We start from the raw sequence: 22,102 nt of genomic DNA, 5'->3' as shown, positions 1-22,102 counted from the left end.
GCACCTGTGAAGGCCGCGACGTGGCCACCGACACACCCGCCTTTGTCTCCCCAGTGTCGATGCTTCTAACACTTCGCACACATTTTACTCATTTTATGCCGAGTGGACCCTAGGGGGTCCCAGGGACACGCGCACACACGCGCGCGTGTTGCAGACCGGCTCCGTCTCGGCTCCGAGTCGTCACAGAGTCGATGTGCGGCTTGCAAATATTTGCTCGTCTTTAACGAACAATTTCTGTTTCATCGTCGTTCTGATCCCGCTGCTGCTGCTGCGATGCAATAAAACAAAGACGTTGCTTTGTACCCCCCCCCACGTAAAAAACATCGGAAGGTACATACGCACGTGTACGTGTGTGTCTGTACGCACATGTGTATGTGGGGAGCGGTGGTGCAGCAGTTAGCGCTACGCTATGAACCCTCTTGTGTGAAATTCGGGGAGTTTATGACCTTGATTACCCTCTTTCATGCCGTCTTTCCTTTGAATTGAGGTATGCGCGCATCTGTGGAAGTGTGGGGGCGTGTTCGTTCCACGTTGCCCCGTGTCTATTAAAAAAACAATATTATATATGATGGCAGAATAATTCTTTAAAAAAAATAATATTAAAAAAAATAAAAAGCGGGTACATACACAACACCAGGTGGGTCCAGACGCGTAATCCCCTGGGCGCCAGGCGCTGGGTTCCCAGGGGGTCCAGACGCTTAAGCCTCTGGGCGCCGCCAACGGGGGGGGGGGGGGCTGTGTGTGCTCTGTGGGATGTCTGGTGGCGCACACGGCCCCACCCCTCGTTGGGGACTGGGCATATAAGCGGAGCTCCCTGGACGATCGGGGCCAGTTGTAACTCAAGACCCAAGACCCACGACCAGCCATCTGAAGACCCTGGGATGCTGCGAGAGCCAGCGCTGGGACTCTGGAACTCCCGACGCTACGACCTTGTGAGGGCGAGTTCCGGAGCGTAGCCAGAGTAGAGTATCTAGGCTGTGTAGCTAGGCTGTGTACCTAAGCTGTAGCAGAGTATCAGGACTGTTGGAGTGTTGTATTGTAATAAAGAAGTTACCTCTACAAGTGTCTCCGGAACCTGTTACACCAGTAAGAGCATCAATACTGCAGCTGCTGCAGCTGCTATTACATTTCAAACCGACCATTTGAAATCCACGACGATTTCTCAGACTCCTACAATATTTCATCTTTCGTGTAAAAAAAAATCATTCTTGGAGCAGAAGAAGAAGGGACAGTCCACCATCAACCAACCCGCCCCCCACCACCACCACCTTGTAACGAAAAGGGCCCCCCACGACCCCAGAAGGAATGGAGTTGATGTGTGGCGAGGCAGCTGGCATCAAGAGGGCTTTAGTAGATCCCCACCTCCTGCAAGACAAGAGGGTTTTGTCCAACTTGCTGAGCTTGGAGGAGCGATACGTGCCCAGTGCGTCGTACTTCGAGTGCGGCGTGCAGACCGACATCCAGCCCTTCATGAGAAGGACGCTCGCCACGTGGATGCTGGAGGTAGCGTGGTGGCATCAACGTCAAACATCGCCATCAACATCATCACTATCATCATCATAACTATCATCATCATCACTATCATAATCATCACTATCACCACCACCACCATCATCACTATCACCACCACCACCAACATCATCACTATCATAATCATCACTATCACCACCACCACCATCATCACTATCATAATCATCACTATCACCACCATCATCATCATCACTATCACCACCAACATCACTATCATAATCATCACTATCATAATCATCATCACTATCACCACCACCATCATCATCACCACCACCATCATCATCACTATCATAATCATCACTATCATCATCATCACTATCACCACCACCATCATCATCACTATCACCACCAACATCATCACTATCACCACCACCATCATCACTATCACCACCATCATCACTATCACCACCATCATCATCACTATCACCAACATCATCACCACCATCATCATCACTATCACCACCACCATCACTATCACCACCATCATCATCATCACTATCACCACCACCATCACTAGGGTGAGTGAGTGGGTGGGATGGTGAGTGGGTGGGTGAGTGGGGGGGTGAGTGAGTGGGTGAGTGGGTGGGTGAGAGGGGGGGTGAGTGGGGGGGTGAGTGGGAGGGTGAGTGGGGGGGTGAGTGAGTGGGTGAATGGGTGGGTGAGTGGGTGGGTGAATGGGTGGGTGAGTGGGTGGGTGAGAGGGTGGGTGAGTGGGGGGAGTGAGTGGGTGGGTGAGAGGGGGGGGGGTGAGTGAGTCTGGGGGAGTGAGTGGGTGGGTGAGAGGGAGGGTGAGTGAGTGGGTGAGTGGGGGGGAGTGAGAGGGGGGGTGAGAGGGGGGGTGAGTGGGGGGGTGAGTGGGTGGGTGAGTGGGGGAGAGTGAGTGGGTGGGTGAGGGGGGGGGTGAGTGGGTGGGTGAGTTGGTGAGTGGGTGAGTGGGGGGGTTGAGTGAGTGGGGGGGTGAGTGGGTTCATAGCGCTCACGGCCAACACCAGTGACGATTATCTGAACCGGTCCTGGGCCTCCCCTAGGTCGACTCAGCCTCAAATGAGTACTTGGTGCGGTGTGTAAATATCGCCACTGGGGAGACAAAGGCGGTCGGGCGTGGTGCTGGCCACCCACCCCCTCGTGTGCCGTTCCGGTCTTCATAGGTGCTACTCGCTAACAGCACTTTCCCCTACAGTCAGTTAAGGCTACACGGGGGATCTTTGTCTGTGTGTGCACGTGTACATATTTGCCGCGAGTGATACATTAGTTAATGTCTGTATACTGTAGATGCAGGTAACGTGAAATAAAATATGCGCGTCGTTAATTGTGAACGTGAACACGTGTTTGTGTCTGTGTTAGTGATGTATTGTGTGTGTGTTAGTGATGTACGTTGTCAACATTAGTGGCTACACACGCGCACACACACAGCTACAGACAGTGCAGCAAACACGGCGTGGTTTGCATCTCCGTTGAACTCAAAAGGATAAAAAAACAACCTGGTACCGGTAGGAACCTCCTGGTTACACCAGCCCACAGGGGATTATTGTGTCCGTCGTGCAGGGAGGGGCTGGGTGGGGAGGGAGGGGAGGGGCTGGGTGGGGCTGGGTAGGGGGTGTGAGGGGTTGGGCTGGGTGGGGAGGGGCTGGATGGGGAGGGTTGGGTGGGGCGGGTGGGGAGGGGCTGGGGCTGGGTGGGGGGTTGGAGGAGAGGGGAGGGGTTGGGCTGGGTGGGGAGGGAGGGGCTGGGTGGGGAGGGGCTGGATGGGGAGGGTTGAGCTGGGTGGAGAAGAGAGGGTGGGGCTGGGTGGGGAGGGGCTAGGTGGGGAGGGTGGGGCTGGGTGGGGAGGGGAGGGTGGAGCTGGGTGGGGAGGGTGGGGAGGGTGGGGAGGGGCTGGGGCTGGGTGGGGGGTTGGAGGAGAGGGGAGGGTGGGGATGGAGGGTGGGGCTGGGTGGGGGGGGTCAGGGTCTCACCACACCACCCCACACACACAAAGAGTGGGGGTCAGGGGTCAGGGTCCCACCCCACGCACCACCAACCCACCAACCCCCCCCACTTTGGTTGGCCCGATTGTTGCGACTGTGACCTGAATTCATTTCGGAGCGAACGTGTCTCAGGAATTCAGGGACCGTCTCTCTTCTGCCAGGGACAAGCCCCTGTTGCTGTCACCAGCGCTTACCAATCTTTCTCTCGTGTCATCGCTTAACAATGTCGCTTGAATGCATCTTGCGACAACGACAACCACCACAACAACAAAAGCCAACATTAAATACAGTCAAACCTTGGATTTTGAGCATAATTCGTTCGCTTGTAATCCAAAGCACTCGTTCATCAGTTGTGATCACGTGACGCTCTGCAGACAAAGCGTACACTACATGTACTACTCGTATTGCAAGACCACTCGCTCGTTTATCAAATTAATATTTATTTTTAAAAATGTTGCTCGTCTTGCAAAACACTCGCAGACCAAGTTTACTCGCAATCCAAGGTTTTGCTTGAAAATATGTATACACGTTGCATATGTGGTGTGCGTGTAATATACACGCTTGGTTATCTCACTTGGGGTTTGCAACATCTTGAATTTATGCTGCACATGTTAAGCTACACAACGTTAAATTTCGATTTAAAGCTGCATTTCCCATAAATATGCTAAATTCTTCTTGATATGCAAATTCCTTTGTCAAGGCGCTCTTCCCCCTCCAACCCAGCTTAAATATACGCTGCCAAGCCTGGTGGTGTTTCATTCAGACGCTGTCTTTCCCGACAGACCTGTTCTTCACCTGAGGACGGCTGCTTGCCGAAACGTCGTGAGAATTTTTCATTAAAAGAAAATATGTTTTATTTTTATTATTTTATTATTTCCCTTCTGCGTGACTTTACCGAAAGAACCAAGAAGACTACACAACGTTATTGATTGCCGTTTTGTATTTGCAAAAACAAAAGATCTCCTTTTTTAACCGGAGTCGCGTGTTGTTTTTCCCTTTTCGGCGCGCAACTTTGTCGTAGGTATGTGAAGACCAGCGGTGCGAAGAGGAGGTCTTCACCTTGGCAATGAATTATTTGGACCGGTATTTGGCCGTGATGCCGACCAAAAAAAGCCACCTTCAATTGCTCGGAGCCGCGTGCATGTTCCTGGCTTCCAAGCTCCGAGAAACGATCCACCTGACCGCCGAAAAGCTGTGCGTCTACACGGACAACTCCATCAGACTCCAAGAGCTGCTGGTGACGAGATTTGAAACCCGACCACACAAAGCGGCTTTTCAATTCCCCTTTTCCCTGCTCTGTTACTAATTTTCTACAGCCATAAGACCTAATTTTTCCAGCAACAAAACTGACACCTTTTTTGTTACAAGGAGTCATATTTGCATTGACCACAATACCTGCGGTCGGAAAGCAAACAAACAACACAACTCTGATAATATATGCACTGACCCTTTTATCTGACAAGTTTTGTTGCCAGATAAAAGGGTAAAAAAACAATGCTCATATTTGCTACTGGCCAATGAGATTCCAATGGTGTAAATGCTTTACCCCGAGCTCTCATACTCTGATGGTGCGTTGTCTTTGAGTTGTGCGCCTTTTGGCGTCATCTGGTCCAACACCATGTGAGACTAGGCTCTAAGGAAAGCTGTCTCGGGTGTGGACCAATCAACGTCAAGGACAGTGCGTACATTATCAGAGTTGTGTTTTTCTTTGCATTCCGACCGCAGGTATTGTGGTCAATGCAAACATGACTCCTTGTAAAAAAAGGTGTCAGTTTTGTTGCCAGATAAAAGGGTAAAAAACAATTATCATATTTGCTACTGGCAAATGAGGTTCCAATGGTGTAAATGCTTACCCCGAGCTCTCATACTCTGATGGTGCATTGTCTTTGAGTTGTGCGCCTTTTGGCATCATCTGGTCCAACACCATGTGAGACTAGGCTCTAAGGAAAGCTGTCTCGGGTGTGGACCAATCAACTTCAAGGACAGTGCATACATTATCAGAGTTGTGTTTTTGTTTGCATTACGACTGCAGGTATTGCGGTCAATGCAAACACGACTCCTTGTAAAAAAAAGGTGTCAGTTTTGTTGCCAGATAAAAGGGAATAAAAAACCAATGATCATATTTTGCTGCTGGCAAATGAGGTTCCGATAGTCTAATTCTTCCATTTAGTGAGCTTATAATGATTCCGCTCTGTTACAATATTAGCCGTTGGAACTTGAAAGAAATTATATGAAACCGCCATCTTCCGACGTCCTCGCACAGTCCTGCGCGCTCTTCCTCGAAAAGAATAAATTGTCAAAAAATTAACCCGTAAAAACAAAGTTTTTCACTATAAATCCTTTATATGCGTGGCATCGGAGCGGCTAGAGTCATCTCGTCCTCTGGCTTGAGATGGCTGCCACCTATGGGTCAGATGATTGTCTCGCAGCATTAAACAATTGGTAATTAAATATTAAAAAATTTCTCCCTAAAAAGTGTAAAATTTAGGAATTTTTTTTCACGAAAATGCATTGTCACGCACAACGAGTCTGTGTGCAAAATGTCAGCTCGATTGGATCACGGGAAGTGGGTTAAAACACGACCGAAAAATTTGCACGGTCCTAAGCAAGCACGCAAGCAAGCGAACTTAATATAAAGGATTTTAAAAATTCCCTAAACAGTGTAAAATTTTGGGGGAAAAATTCACGAAAATTGTCACGCACAACGAGTCTGTGTGCAAAATGTCAGCTCGATTGGATCACGGGAAGTGTGTTAAAAAAACGACCGAAAGATTTGCACGGTCCTAAGCAAGCACGCAAGCAAGCGAACTTAATATAAAGGATTTTAAAAATCGGCGCTTCGGGGGTGGGTGGGTGGGTGGGGGGCACCGGATGAAACATCGGCAGACCCAGCTGTAACGCCTTCTTGCGTCTTCTTCCACGTCTGGCAGGACATGGAGCGACTGGTGCTGTGCCGGCTGAGATGGGACTTGGCTGCCGTAACGCCGCACGACTTCTTGGAGCACATCCTCAGCGAGCTGCCCGTGCCGGCCGAGAAGCTTCAGCTCCTCCGCAAGCACACGTACACCTTCATCGCCCTCTGTGCCACCGGTATGCACAGACATTTTTCCTTGAGCCTACTTTAAACGTGTGGGTTTTTTGAAAAGTAGTGTTTTTTTTCCACGGGTAATTTGTCAAACGTGTGCATGCTTGCGTAGAGCTGTTACAATATTACACACACCAGGATACACAACTCCCAGGGGCTAGGGTGTCCTACTCTGAGTCTGATTCGGAGTGAGACCTCTGCTGATAAACTGGAGCCCGGTCATAAGCACACTGCCCAGGTTATGGGAAACTCTCCACTCTCTCCACAACTGCCCCATCACCAATTGGGAGTTGTGGGGGTGGAGTGTCCGATGGTATAAAATACCCAGGCAGGTGCTTAGTTTTGATGGGGCTGATGGTAAGGCCCCACCTCTTAGTGGCACGCTCCAGTCTCAGCAGCAGCGTCTCCAACTCCTCTTCTGAATGAGCAGCTATTACCAAATCATCGGCATACATGCGTAGAGAAGCTCTCACGGACGCACTCGGAGACGGAGGTAAGTTCGGGGCTTTCGCCAGGGTTTATTAAGCTGTTACAATACACACACAACAGGGTGCACAACTCCCAGGGGCTAGAGGGGTCCTACTCTGAGTCCGGGTCCCTGCCGGCTGCTCCGGTCTCTCTCTCGTGTCGGATCGGGGACTCTGCCGACTCCACCGACCGGAGAGAGAAGCCGTGCTTGTGATTCCAGCTGTGCTTGTGATTTCCAGCTGTGCTTGTGATTCCAGCTGTGTTTGTGATTCAGCTGTGCTTTGTGATTCCAGCTGTGTTTCTGATTCCAGCTGTGTTGTGATTCCAGCTGTGCTTGTGATTCCAGCTGTGTTTCTGATTCCAGCTGTGCTTGTGATTCCAGCTGTGCTTGTGATTCCAGCTGTGTTTCTGATTCCAGCTGTGTTTGTGATTCCAGCTGTGCTTGTGATTCCAGCTGTGTTTCTGATTCCAGGTGTGTTTGTGATTCCAGCTGTGTTTTGTTGGCTCGGTGCCTCCGCCCGTTGACGACCTTCCGCTTGTAACCGTCGCTTTGCTTTCCGTGTGAGCGGTGCTGAAGTCCGCTGCTTCGGTGGAGCCAGGGAGGGAGAGGGGTGAGTGGAGAAGCCACCCGCTACGTGATGCAGGACACTGACCTCTGCGCGTGTGTTCTTCCACCGCGTACGTGTGCAGACTTCACGTTCGCCACGTACCCACCCTCCATGATCGCCGCAGCCAGCGTGGGAGCAGCCGTGCGGGGCGCGCGGCTCGGTCGGAAGGACGAGCGCCTGTCGGTTGCCCCGCTCGCCGAGACCCTCGCCAAGATCGTCAACAGCGACGCGGTGAGCCCAGCCGCCGCGTCCACCCAACACCCCCCCCCCATCCCGCCTGCCCCCCCCCCTCCCCCCCCCCCCCCGAATGGGTCGTTCACGTTAATCGCGGTGCGTCCCGTCAGCCACAATCTGACAATGACCACGGATTGTACGCCGGGTCGTCGGTCGCTACCGTGTCCAAACGCTTGGCTCTCAAGCCCGCCGAGTTCCTGGCGAAGCTCTCCCCGGCGCACGGAGCGAAACGTCGGACGTCGTGCCGGATCACTTGCGGCGGAGGTCGCAAAAGCGATTCGTGGCTTTGCCGTCGCATTAGCAAACACCTTCGCCGTAGGGGCCCCCCGACAACCTAGAACAGGGGTCGGCAACCAAAATAACAAGAAGAGCCATTTCTTTCCAATTCGGTACAAAATTCAGTATTTCAAGAGCCGCAATGCATCTGAGTACATACGTACTCATCGTCAAGAAGTAGCCCGTAAAGAGCCGCATGCGGCTCCGGAGCCGTAGGTTGCCGACCCCTGACCTAGAAGATGAACCTAGTTCAAGTTCATTTAGTAGGTTTGCCCTGTGAGCCATTCGGCTCTTGAATCGGGTGCAACCGCAACAAACAGAAAACAAAAACATGAACAAGAAAACATCTTAAAGTGAATATGTGACTGAGTGCAAACAGAAAATCAAAGAAAAGACAGCAAAATATTGCAGAAAAAAAACATCGTACACCAACACTGTGTGCAAACATCCCAGTGGGATGCAAGTCAAACAGCAACAACCACAAGACAACTTAGATTAAGGCCATCAGTCTAACTCTGTACTACAACAGACAAACATGGCAAAACCAATACACTTTTCGAAATCACCAAAATAAAGCCATAAAAGCAATGAAACAGTGCAGGTCATAGGAACTGTGACCGAATGTTCACAATAAAAGTTCACAATAGTTACTACGTAGCCCTGCTTACGTCTCCATACAAGTGACGGGCACCGCTAAACGTGCTAAATTCACGTGAAAGCGTGAATGAGCAATTTTGTACTGGCAAATGAGGTTCCAATGGTGTAAATGCTTTACCCCGAGCTCTCATACTCTGATGGTGCGTTGTCTTTGAGTTGTGCGCTTTTTGGCGTCATCAGGTCCAACCCATGTGAGACTAGGCTCTAAGGAAAGGTCTCGGGTGTGGGCCAATCAACTTCAAGGACCATGTGAGACTAGGCTCTAAGGAAAGCTGTCTCGGGTGTAAACCAATCAACTTCAAGGACCATGTGAGACTAGGCTCTGAGGAAAGCTGTCTCGGGTGTGGACCAATCAACTTCAAGGACCATTTGAGACTAGGCTCTAAGGAAAGCTGTCTCGGGTGTGGACCAATCAACTTCAAGGACCATGTGAGACTAGGCTCTAAGGAAAGCTGTCTCGGGTGTGGACCAATCAACTTCAAGGACCATGTGAGACTAGGCTTTAAGGAAAGCTGTCTTGGGTGTGGACCAATCAACTTCAAGGACCATGTGAGACTAGGCTCTAAGGAAAGCTGTCTCAGGTGTGGACCAATCAACTTCAAGGACCATGTGAGACTAGGCTCTAAGGAAAGCTGTCTCGGGTGTGGACCAATCAACTTCAAGGACCATGTGAGACTAGGCTCTAAGAAAAGCTGTCTCGGGTGTGGACCAATCAACTTCAAGGACAGTGCATACATTATCAGAGTTGTGAATCAACCAGCGCACTGGTTGATTCTATTCCCCAGAGGGAGGGGAGGGGGGAGCCTTTTGCCACGGGTGGAAGTGACACATTCCGCTGGTGACTTGCCAAGGAGGGAGCACTGTTGACTTGCATTTGGCATTAATAATTTATCAACCGCGGTGATGATCGATGCCTTTGACACTTGATAGCTGCGCCGATGATGATGTTGGTGGTGGTGACGATGGGTAACAATGATTAACGCCCTGCTGATGATGATGATGCTGATGATGATGCTGGTGGTGGTGGCGATGATGACTGCCCTGCTGATGATGATGGTGGTGCTGGTGGTGGTGGGATGATGACTGCCCTGATGATGCTGATGTGGTGGGGTGGTGGTGGCGATTGATGGCCGCCCCTGCTGATGATGATGATGATGCTGATGATCGTGGTGATGCTGGTGCTGGTGGTGGCGATGATGGCCGGGGGTGCTAATCCCTCTCGCCCCACCCGGCAGCTCTGCTGCTGGCCTGCCAGGATCAGATGGAGGGCGTCTGGGGGCGAGCCTCCCGCAGGCTCAACAGCTGCAGCAGCGCAGCAGGGCTCCCCGCAGTCACCGAGTGGCGTGGACGAGCTCGACGTGGCGGCACCCCCACGGACGTACGGGACGTCGCGCTCTGACCGCACCCGCTGGTTTGTGTGGGGGGGGGGGGAGAGGCGTTCTCCGCGACCCGTCCCGACGACGATCCTCCCGGCGACAACGAAAATCAGGAGAGAAGAAAGTCAACGGCGGTGCAGCCCCTTGTGCTTTAATGTTTCCATTGAAGAGCTTTTACCCCCCACCCCCCCCCGCCCTCTTTTGCCTTGAACTCCTGCAAGAAAACGAATATGAAAAGGTGGAAGGCAGGAAGAGAAAGACATTTAGTTGAATGACTCTTTGGTTCTTTCTGGTAAAAGTGACGTGTAAAGAGAAAGTAATAAATTAAATACTAGCATACTACGACGTTTTGATTGCAACACAAGCAATCGTCATCAGGTATAAATGAATAGAAACACAAATCTCGTATACTTAGAAATGTAATACAACAGAGAGTCGGATAACATAACAGTCAACACCCTACCAGTCACGTATAAAGATAAATAATAAATAAAATACTAGCATACGACACAAGCAATCGTCATCAGGTGTGAAATCCACAGCAGGAAATTTTCAAATTTTATTTTGAAACCACAGCAAGAAATTATCACATTTTCTTGCTGTGGATGATTGCTTGTGTTGCAGTCGAAACGTCGTGAGAATTGTATTGTTTAATATTATTGTTGTTTTATTATTTCCCTTCTACGTGACTTTACCAAAAGAACCAAGAATATGAATCCCTGCAGTCACGAAAGCTTTAAATCAAAATTTGTATAATCTCTTGCTTAACGTTAAAATGTACACGAAATATATTTCACGATTATACGAACAATTCGTATGACATTACTCTTGTTGTTAGCTTGCCACTGAATTTCGTTGGTTGTTTCCCTATCATCGGTGTCCGGGAAGACGTCTAGCCAAGCAACGTTTACACACCTTAAGTGAGTAGACAAGAACTGTCACAACAGAGAGGAGTGTACAGTATGTATAAAGAGCAGCTTCTAAGAGGCGTAGATTGCTGAGAATTGCGGAGAAAGTGATTGTCGGTAAGTTGCGATGTTTAAGGCTGTAGGTAAAGTCGACCAGAGTTTTGCAGACTGGAAGGTTTTTGAGGGTCATACGAATAGTTTTGCTTTGAAGTGGCCATTCTTTTCACGTTTAAATCATCAGTTCGTGTGTTTTTTTTGTTATCATTTTGTACTTCAATTGACGGTTTAAATTTGGGGCCCGATACTTTTTGCATCCATTCTGGTGAGATGTATTTTGCTAAGCCGTGTGCGTGTTAATATATGCTGAGTGTTAATGTGCATAGGCTTTCGTGGCCAATGCTACGATTGATAACTGCGTCCAAAATTCTCATTTTTTTGGCTTGTTTTCAACGTGATCGATTTCGTACACCGAAATTGGCACATTTTTCCCACGCGACGGCTTGATTTTCATTGGCGAATTTTAACGAATAACGTGAAACCCCTGTAATAAATCGGCGCGTTCTGTTTACGTGACAGCAACCTTACTAAGTGTGGCTGTATCGGGTGGAGGTGGGGGGGGTTTACGACACGTTTACCACGATCTCACGCAACAAAACGTTGCCACCAGTTTGAACAAGTCGCGTGCCAAATGCAGTGGCGGCTCCTGCAAAATCTCTCAGGGGGGGCAAATGCTCTGGATGATTGATAAGGATAAGGTTCCACCCATGCAATGAATAAATTAACAGCTTAAGCATGTAAAGGCAACTTCACTTCTTTAATATTAATGCAAAATAAAGTGACTCTTACAATACAATCTTGTTTGTTTATATACTCACTATTAAACCAAACCACTCAAGTTTATTTTATTAAAGATTCCACTAGGTAGCGATAAATTATATTGTTGGATGAAACGTGCTTTACGTATGATGACGTAAGCCGTATGATGACGTAAGCACGTAGGGCTTGCCCTTCCGGAAGCCATAGATATGCATTGGAGCGCCCCCGCTTTCGACAAAAAAACATCTTTGAATGTAGTCTATGGGGCCACTCGGGGCGATTCTCAGCCGGAGTTGAAATCGCCCCCAAAGAGGCGGTACTCCACAGAACGTGACATGACGCTGATTGGGACTATATCCAGAGGCTGCACAGTGACGGCTAGCGTGACTCTGTGGTTGAATGACATGGTGGTGCGTCGCCCCAATCGCCCTAATGAAGAAACCGCCCCTGGCCAAATGACTGTTTTGGTAATCGTTCTATTTCCCCACGTTACCACGCACGCTTGCGCCTGTTCAACTTGTCGGTACGTGCAGGGTACAATAATGAATTTTTGGTCCGAAGTTGAACCGTACTGAGAACGGGGTGGTTGGGGGGGGGTGGGGCGTATTGTACAAGTCTGGCAAGTTGACTGGTGGAGGAGCATTTGCTGCTTGCAATGGAATCAATTGTGGACAAAAACATTGGGGGCAGGGGCAAAAACACATTCACAGCTGGTATATATATGTAATATTGTAAATTACGGCGGGAGACCACTTGACGGGTAGCAACCTTTATTAACACTTTCCCTAGCCACAATAACACGTGTGGACAACTACAGCTCACGCTACACGTTCCACCCGGCTACACACACAACGGGCTCTCCAGCCCCATAGCTTCCAGGGGAACTCCCAGACCCACCCCAGCTGGGGTATGGATCACGACCACTGGGTCCCGCGGCCGGCCCTCACAAGGACGTCCGGCACGCGGGTCCCAAGGTCCCGCCTCTGAGCCACACAGGGTCCCGGCCCTTACAAGACAGCGGGGCTAGGGGTCTCAGGGCCCTATCTCTTCCTCCTCCGTCTTCCGTCTTCACTGGTTACCAACTCCCGAGCGCCCACGCGCATCGCCTTTTATAGTCCTCCGCTCCCGAGGAGACGGAGCCTATGCGGACCGCGATGTGAGCACCCACTCTAGTTGACCAATCACCACGCGTTGCCACACGATCCCTTTTGCCAGCACGTGTCACCACCACATAACCAATCACCACGCGCTGCCACACGATCCCTCACTGTCAGCGCGCGTCACCAATACACAGCCAATCACCACGCGCTGCCACACGATCCCTACTGCCAGCGCGTATCACCACTACATCACCCCCTCCCACATAGCTCGCAGCCGGCCCGGCTGCCAAAAAAAACTCCACTCCCCAAGTGTGCCCCGTAACATAACCATAATGCAACACAACAACACAACACAACAACGACGTTAACCAGTAACAACAACGAACTATGTACAAACTGACGAGTAACACAATAAAAGTTATTTTGAAAAGACCGACGTGTCCAGTGTCTCCTCGATCCCGATCCCCCTCCCGCTTGCTCCTTGAACGGAACGATAGAGCGGTCGAACGGACGGGGAACGCCGTGACGAGACGATCCGGCCGACTCGTCCCGCACCTCCACCTCATTTATTGGGTCAGGAAAAGTGGCGCGATCTAGCGCGAGTCTGCCTGGCCGGTCCGTCGTATGGGACGGGACGCTGTTGACCGTCCGTGGCTCCGGCAGCCCAGGAAGGCACGGTTCGGGCCTGGAAGAACCGCCCGTGCCGCGGGGATCCGGTCGCCGGTGGTCGGCAGCCGTCAGTTCCGAGACACCTGGGAGCGGATCAGGCGAAAACATGTGAGGATCAGGCGGAGACATTTCCCTCCCGGGTCGTCGGTCATCATATGCTCGGTCCTCACGACATAAAGGAAGGCCATATGGTGGCGAGAACGGTTTCAGCCGGGAGGGGTGAACGTACCAACGGCGCTTTCCCCATTTATCTGAACACACTGGGGGAGTGCAACCCGCACGACCTCCACGGGTCCCCGCCATGGCCTCAATAATTTAGGCGACGTAGCCAAAGGTGCATGAGGGCAGTGCAGCCAGGCCCTATCGCCCGGTTTCCAATCGTGCACGGACACCTTCCGTGCACGCAAGCGCTCGTTGGCGATTTGGCGAGACCTTGAATTTAGCCGTGCGGCCTCCCGTGCCTCGGCCAGTTTTGCAATGTTAAATTTAATATGGTCGGCCAACTTGGAATTAGGCCGTGGCACGGAAAGTCCCAGCTGAGTCTCCATGGGCGGATCGGCCTCCCGACCGTACATCAGATAAAATGGGGAAAATCCCGTAGCTGCATGGGGGGCCATCCTGTACGCGGCGAGGACCCCCGGGACCTGCAAGTCCCAGTCAACCTGTGCCTCGCACACCTGCTGGCACAACATGGAAGTTAAAGTTCTGTGGAGTCGCTCCACCATCCTGTCAGTCTGTGGGTGGTACGGGGAGGTACGCACCTTTTTTGTACCCAAAAGGTCGCACACCTCCTGCAGCAATTTGCTCGAAAAATTCTTCCCCTGGTCGGTCAGCAAGCGTTCGGGAGCACCTTTGTCCAAGACGTAGCCCTGGACAAAGGCGTCCGCCACGGCCGCCGCCGACTGGTTGGCGAGTGGCCACGCCATAGGCCATCGAGTAAAGTATTCCACACCAACCAACAGGTACTTGTTACCCCTAGGCGTGACTGGAAAGGCCCCAAAATATCCAGCGCAACGAGCTCGTTAGTGCGCGAGACCTGAATGGACTGCAGCGGTGGATTTGGCGCAACGGGCGGTGGTTTCCGTTTGGCAATCCACACACCCTTCAGTATATTAACCACATCGCTCCCCCCCCGGCCAATAATAGTCAAGCTGGAGCAAAGCGAGCGTTTTGTTTACTCCCAGATGCAAGAGGCGTTCGTGTGCGGCCAGAACAACTTTGCCCCGCATAGCGGAAGACACGACGAGTGCATGCCGCCGGGACATATTGTCCCATCTCATTAGCAGGCCCTGCTTAAGCAACCAGGAGCCAGCTCGCTTCTGACCTTCCTCGGGACCCCCCGCCCTGCGACGCAACGCGAGCAGGGAGCTGTCAGCCATCTGGAATCGGCCCCACTCAACGAGAGACAGTGAAAGTAGCGAGTCCCCGCCCGCAAGAGTAGCGGGAACGTCAACCAACGGTGCATTCGCGGCCGCGACCAACTCACCCTCGGGTACAGCACCAGGCGGTTTACAGCGCGCCGACCCCATCAAGCACGCACATTCGGGACGAGGCGACAACCGCGACAGGGCATCCGCGTTGGTGTGGCGCAACCCCTTACGGCAAGTGGTCGTAAATTGATAGTCCTGGAGGACCTCCAACCACCGTGATAATTGGCCCGAGGGTTGGGCGACCCTTAATGCGTACTGACGCGTCGCGTGGTCCGTCCGGACCGTAAAATGACGGCCGTAGAGATAAGGTCTAAATTGCTGTACAAAAAAAACAATAGCCAGCAACTCGCGACGGGTCATGCAGTAGCGCTGTTCCGCTGGCGATAAAACCCTGCTACCATAGGCGACCACCCGTTCGACTCCCCCAACGACCTGTGAGAGCACCCCCCCAATGCCCGTGTTACTAGCATCAGTATCCAGCAAGAAGGGTCTCGTAAAATCAGGGTAACATAAGGGCGGGGCACCCACCAAGGCGTCCCGAAGGGAGCAGAACGCGGCCTCCTCCTCTGGCCCCCATCGAAACCTGACCCCTTTGGCTGTCAGAGCATGCAAGGGTTTGGCAATGGTGGCGAAATGCTCAACGAATCGGCGGGTAGTAGGAAGCAAATCCAATGAAACTGCGGACCTCGGTAACCGACGTGGGCGTCGGCCATGAACTGACACAATTTGTCTTCGCGGGATCGGTGGAGATCCCCGAAGAGTCGACAACGTGGCCCAAGTACCTTACGGATTTCCGAAGCAGGTGGCATTTAGCCGGTTTAAACTTCAACTTAGCCGATCGCATCCGCAAGAACACCCCCTTAATCGCTGGAGGTGTTCCTCGAAAGTTCTACTGAAAACAATGACATCGTCAAGGTTGCACTCCGCATCTACGACGGTGCAGGCGTTGGCGGCGTGCACAATTCACATTCCTCCCGGCTCTCAGATGTTAGTTCCCCTCCGGTTTCGTAAACCCCTTGATTACGACGCGTTCATGGGGGGTGCTGTGATCGGGCCTTCGCGTTCAGCTGAGCGGGTGTCGGACCTTGTGTGTGCACAAACGCTCGTGCGAAGCGACCACGACCCCTTTATCCAGGTCCTTAACGCGGGATTGGAAACGGCCGTTATCTGTCAGGGAATGGTGCTTGCTCACGCGACGCCAGCCCCGCCAGAAGATGTGATCGTGGGTCACGTAGGGGGCGAGTCCTCTTCCGTTGCCAAGCCAGGTCCTGACACAGGATGGCTCGACGCGCTTTGCTCCACTTCTGCCGATTTGTCACCATTACAGCATGCTAAATTACGCACGCTGCTGAGCGATTTCGCCGACGTTTTCAGTCAAAGCAAATTCGACATTGGCTGCACTAAATTGCTAAGCCACCACATCGACATGGGTGATGCCGCTCCAATTCGTCAAAACCCATTCCGGTTGAGCCCGGCCGAAAATGAACATGTACGGGTGGCCGTCAACGATATGTTGGCGGCCGATGTCATTGCGCCATCAAATAGCCCATGGGGGGCGCCGATCGTTCTTGTTAAGAAGCACGACGGGAGCCTCCGCTTTTGTGTTGACTTCAGGAAACTTAATAAGATTTCTGTGGCCAACGCCTACCCGCTTCCCAGGATGGACGAGTCGCTCGATGCCTTAGCAGGTGCGCATTACTTCTCCACCTTGGATCTCCTCTCGGGTTTTGGCAGCTACCCCTTGATGACGCATCCAAACCTGCTAGGCCATCCTGCCCGCCGCTCCAATCCATTAACGTTTCCCGGGTCAATGAGATCGTCGCATTGGATATTTTGGGTCCGTTTCCCGCTACTCCTCGGGGTAGTAAGTACCTTTTGGTTGGGGTCGAATATTTTACCCGATGGGCCATGGCCTGGCCACTCCCCAACCAGTCTGCAGCAGCCATTACGGAGGCCTTTTTCCAGGGCTACGTCCTGGACAAGGGTGCTCCCGAACGCCTGCTGACCGACCAAGGGAAAAATTTATCTTCCACCCTGTTGTGGGATGTGTGCAACCTGCTAGGGACACACAAAATTCGCACCTCGCCATATCACCCCCAGACTGACGGTATGGTCGAGCGATTACATAGGACACTTACCTCCATGCTAAGCCACCAGGTGTCTGAGTCACAGACTGATTGGGATCTCCACATACCTGGTGTCTTGGCCGCCTATAGAATGGCACCCCATGCTGCCACGGGGTACTCGCCATTCTATCTTATGTATGGTAGGGAGGTTTGCCCCCAAATCGACGTACAATTGCGCATTAAACAGCCCGCACCTAAGGCTAAGATTGCCGACCACATCCGTGCTAATGTGTGTCGTCTCGTGGATGCCCGGGAGGCTGCTCAAAATAACTCAGAAGCCCGTCAGCTTGCCAACGAGCGGTTGCGGAACCTCCGCACGTCCCGCCACGTTTGGGTAGAAGGGGACCGCGCCTGGCTCCACTGCTCGCAGGTACCATTGGCTACTTCCTCAAAACTGCTTAAGCCTTGGAGAGGCCCGGTTGTTATTATTCGCGTTCTCCGCCCGCAGTGTGTCAGGATCCAGCATGGCAAGCGACGTTGGTTCGTGCACCGTCACGTCTAAAACCTTACATTCAACCCTACACACCTCCTTCACTTCTCCGGGGCCAAGAGCGCGACACGTCTGACGAGCCGCGCCGCGATGATGCTGCTTCTAACTCTCGGGCAGGTCCCGCTGTCCCGCCCTCAGGTGCCTTGGGAATGAAATCCGCCACGGCCGACCAAGCGGGAACAAGCTTGCCCGCGGGATCAGACCCAGGACACAAGCGCAACAGCGGGTCGTCGGTCCCCTCCCGCCTCCGTAGCGACCGATGGACCTGCCACTCGGACTCGCTCAAAACTCAAACGATTTTCATGACCCCCGCCCACGAATTCTCGTCCCAACGCGACGCCACTCACCTTGCCATCATGTATAGTGGGCGATTGGGGCGTGCGTTCATCCTGCATATATGTGTTTATACAGTGTTGTTCTGCATCGGTGGCCTGGAATTTTTTTTTATATACGCGTGACCACAGGAGGGGGAGAGGCGCTTTCTTCTCGTTTTTTTTCTTGATTTGTCACACACTCATTCTGATGGGTAACAAATAATTTATTGTACAATTGTATTTTTTTTTGACAGCCGGGTCGGCTCGAGGCTACGTAGAGGGGGGTAATGTAGTGACATAAGAAGGGAGGGGCTGCTGGGGGCTCTGGGACCCTGGGTGGGCCAGGCGCTTAAGTCTCTTGGCGTCAGGCGTTGGGTTCCCAGGCGCTTAATCCCCTTGGCGCCGCCAAAGGGGGGGGCTGTGTGTGCTCTGTGGGATATCTGGGGGCGCACACGGCCCCACCCCTCATTGGGGACTGGGCATAAAAGGGGAGCTCCCTGGACGATCAGGGCCAGTCGTAGCTCAAGACCCAAGACCCACGACCAGCCATCTGAAGACCCTGGGATGTTGTGAGAGCGAGTGGTGGGACTCTGGAACTCCCGACTCTACGAACTTGTGAGGGCGAGTTCCAAAGCGTAGCCAGAGTAGAGTATCTAGGCCAGGGGTCGGCAACCTATGGCTCCGGAGCCGCATGTGGCTCTTTACGGGCTGCTTCTTGACGATATGTACGTATGTACATAGATGCATTGCGGCTCTTGAAATACTGAATTTTGTACCGAATTGGAAAGAAATGGCTCTTCTTGTTATTTTGGTTGCCGACCCCTGATCTAGGCTGTGTACCTAGGCTGTGTACCTAGGCTGTGTACCTAGGCTGTAACAGAGTATCAGGCCTGTTGGAGTGTTGTATTGTAATAAAGAAGTTACCTCTACAAGTGTCTCCGGAACCCGTTACACACACACTAGCAATCTAAAGCAACGCAGTAAATTCAAAGAAGCAATGTTCTAAAGCCAACAGCCAGTCAACTTTAATCTTCGCCAGACACTTCACCACGGCCAATGCGCCAATATAAATTCCGCAACATTTAATGCTGCCTTGTGAAATACAAACACAACTCAATTAAATTGTCATGTCCATGCTCATTTCAGATTAAGACCGGTCGCACAAAAGCACCCATTTCAGGAGACAATTTAAAGTCCGACTTAACAGACATGTTTTACCTTCACTCATTAGACTAAAGTTCAAAACTTTCTTTAAAATTATAAACGTCTAAAGTGTTCAACCAAACGCGGTGTATACCTTGTGTACACACCATAAACATTGCAAGAATCGCGTATCAATTAACAAAACCCACATGCAGACTTTTTGGTTCTTCCGGTAAAGTCACGTAGAAGGGAAATACTAAAACATCATAAATTACAATTCTCACCACGTTTCGGCCACAACGCAAGCAGCCGTCCGCAGGTGAAGAACAGGTCTGTCGGAAAGACAGCGTCTGAATGAAACACCACCAGGTTTGGCAGCGTATATTGCTGTGTATATTGCTGCCAAGCTTGGTGTGTTCATTCAGACGCTGTCTTTCCGACACACTGTTCTTCACCTGAGGACGGCTGCTTGCGTTGTGGTGAAGAACAGGTCTGTCGGAAAGACAGACGCTGTCTTTCCGACAGACCTGTTCTTCACCTGAGGATGGCTGCTTGCGTTGTGGCCGAAACGTCGTGAGAATTGTATTTATTATGTTTTTATTATTTTATTATTTCCCTTCTATGTGACTTTACCGAAAGAACCAAGAAGATGAATCCCTGCAGTCACGAAAGAATCTTTAAATCGAAACCCACATGCAGGCCTTAACGTAACGTTTCTTCAGACCCAACAACATTTTTTTTTCAAATCAAACAAACCCCCAATATGTGTACGCTCTGGGTGGGAGCTGTGGTTCTCTGCAACCTGCAACAACAACAGCAGCAGCAGCAGCAGTGAGCGGCATTAGCGACGTCAAGAAGCAACACGACAGATCGTGGTCAAACCCCGCAAAGGGCTGGATTGTCACTTGGAGAATTGCCGATTGTGGCCGACATTTCTCCGCGCCATCCAATCTCTAACGTGGGGCACGAGAGCGTTGACAAGCGACTGCCGTTTGAAAAAACTCCTCCACATCTTTATCTCACGGGTGAGACCCACGCAGCTGTGTGAGCGCTCGTTGATTTAGAAGAGTTGTTCACGATGTAATACGCTAATTGTATCGCACTGGTCAACAAACAAAATAACAACATGTAGTTCTGGCCTGGACTTTTGCAGTTGTTCTGGACTAATTTCAGGGTGCCGATTTCCAAATCTGATCTCAAGATTTGCTCTATCACATCTCATTTTAAATCCTTTATATTAAGTATGCTTGCTTGCTTGCGTGCTTGCGTGCTTGCTTGCTTGCTTACGACCGTGCAAATCTTTCGGTCGTTTTTTAACCCACTTCCCGTGATCCAATCGAGCTGACATTTTGCACACAGACTCGTTGTGCGAGACAATTAATGTTTTGAAAAATTTTCCAAAATTTTACACTGTTTAGGGAAAACAAATTAAATATTTAATTACCAATTGCTTAATACTGGCAGACAATCATCTGACCCATAGGTGGCAGCATCTCAAGCCAGAGGACGAGAGGACTCTAGCCGCCACGCATATAAAGGATTTATAGTGAAAAACTTTGTTTTTACGGGTTATACTTATTATGCTATCGGCATACCCCATGAAATGGTCTCTCTCTGATCCTCCACGGAGCAGCGTGTTCTCACGGGGAGAACCTCACAAGCAACATCAACAGACTTCCGTTATCGTGTTGCAGAGAGCCGCCCTCACCTGCCGGGAAGACAGCGTCTGAATGAACACCGCCAGGCTTGGCAGCATATATTTAAGCTGGGTTAGAGGAGAGCGCCTTGACAAAGTAATTTGCATATCACATATCAACAGAGGAATGTAGTTTATTTGTGGAAAATTCCGATATGGGATTAGTCACTACTTGTGGAATGTGTAGGAGGTGGGCGGGGGGTTTCAAAGTCATATTATGCAGGATTAGCAGCATCGAAGGGAGGGAGTAGGGGTAGCATTAATAAAGGGAAGGAATCATATTCTTAGGTTTTTTCGGTAAAGTCGCGTAGGTAAAAAAATTAAAATTATAAAATAAAAATCACGACGTTTCGGAGGCAACACAAGCTTCCGTCTTCAGGTGGAACCGTCACAGCCACGACAGCTGTATCAAGTAAATGTAATCTCGTAAATGTAACTCTCATTTACTTGATACAGCTGTCGTGGCTGTGACGGTTCCACCTGAAGACGGAAGCTTGTGTTGCCTCCGAAACGTCGTGATTTTTATTTTATTTTACTTTTATTAATTTTAATTTTTTTACATACGTGACTTTACCGAAAAAACCTAACAATATGAATCCTCGCAGTCACGAAAGCTTCAAATCTAGAAAGGGAAGGAATGTTAATAGTACGGTAGCTGCAGCAGCTAAGCCACCACGTAAAAAAACGTAAATTTAAACTACATCAGTGTCATCAATATACTAAATATACTCTCCAAACAGGTCCCTGCGGGGTGGGCTGGTAGGAGCAAACAAATACGATACGAAGGGAGAGTTTGAGGCCTAGTTTTAGGCTTTAGGCCTAGCTGTAGGCTTTAGGCCGCTGTGAGTTAATTTTTAATTTAAATGTTTTAATTAAAAACTATCTCAGGGAATTATAAGGGAATGTGACACTTGTTTAGCCAGGAAAGCCTCACTGAGTCTAAAGGTTTTTGTAGGGTCCTGCCAAGTGTTTGCAGTAGGGGGCGATGTTGCTACACCTAATCGGACATCGGACGGACGGACGATATAATCTATTGTAGGCTGGTCCACTTCGTTCATACCAGTATAAGCCGAGCTACTGTCACCGTCACCGCGGTCGTCACCTGTCTAGGCTGGACCCGGCCGGCGGAGGAGGAGGAGGCTGCCCCCCCCTCCCCCCCCCGGCGGCTTTGGGCGCGACCGTAATTATAAACTACATCAGTATCACAAT

At 50.9% G+C, this 22,102-nt stretch overlaps 1 pseudogene; it reads left to right on the top strand.

Moving 5' to 3' along the window:
- Positions 1-1,305: 1,305 nt before the first annotated feature.
- On the top strand, positions 1,306-10,224 carry LOC133362543 (G1/S-specific cyclin-D2-like; annotated as a pseudogene).
- The last annotated feature ends 11,878 nt before the right edge of the window (positions 10,225-22,102 follow it).

This window comes from Lethenteron reissneri, unplaced genomic scaffold, assembly GCF_015708825.2.
Source record: "Lethenteron reissneri isolate LAM-NWPU_2019-01 unplaced genomic scaffold, ASM1570882v1 scaffold_1521, whole genome shotgun sequence".
Taxonomy (NCBI): domain Eukaryota; kingdom Metazoa; phylum Chordata; class Hyperoartia; order Petromyzontiformes; family Petromyzontidae; genus Lethenteron; species Lethenteron reissneri.
Note: the sequence above shows the minus strand (reverse complement) of the source record. Positions and strands in the feature narration are given on the sequence as shown.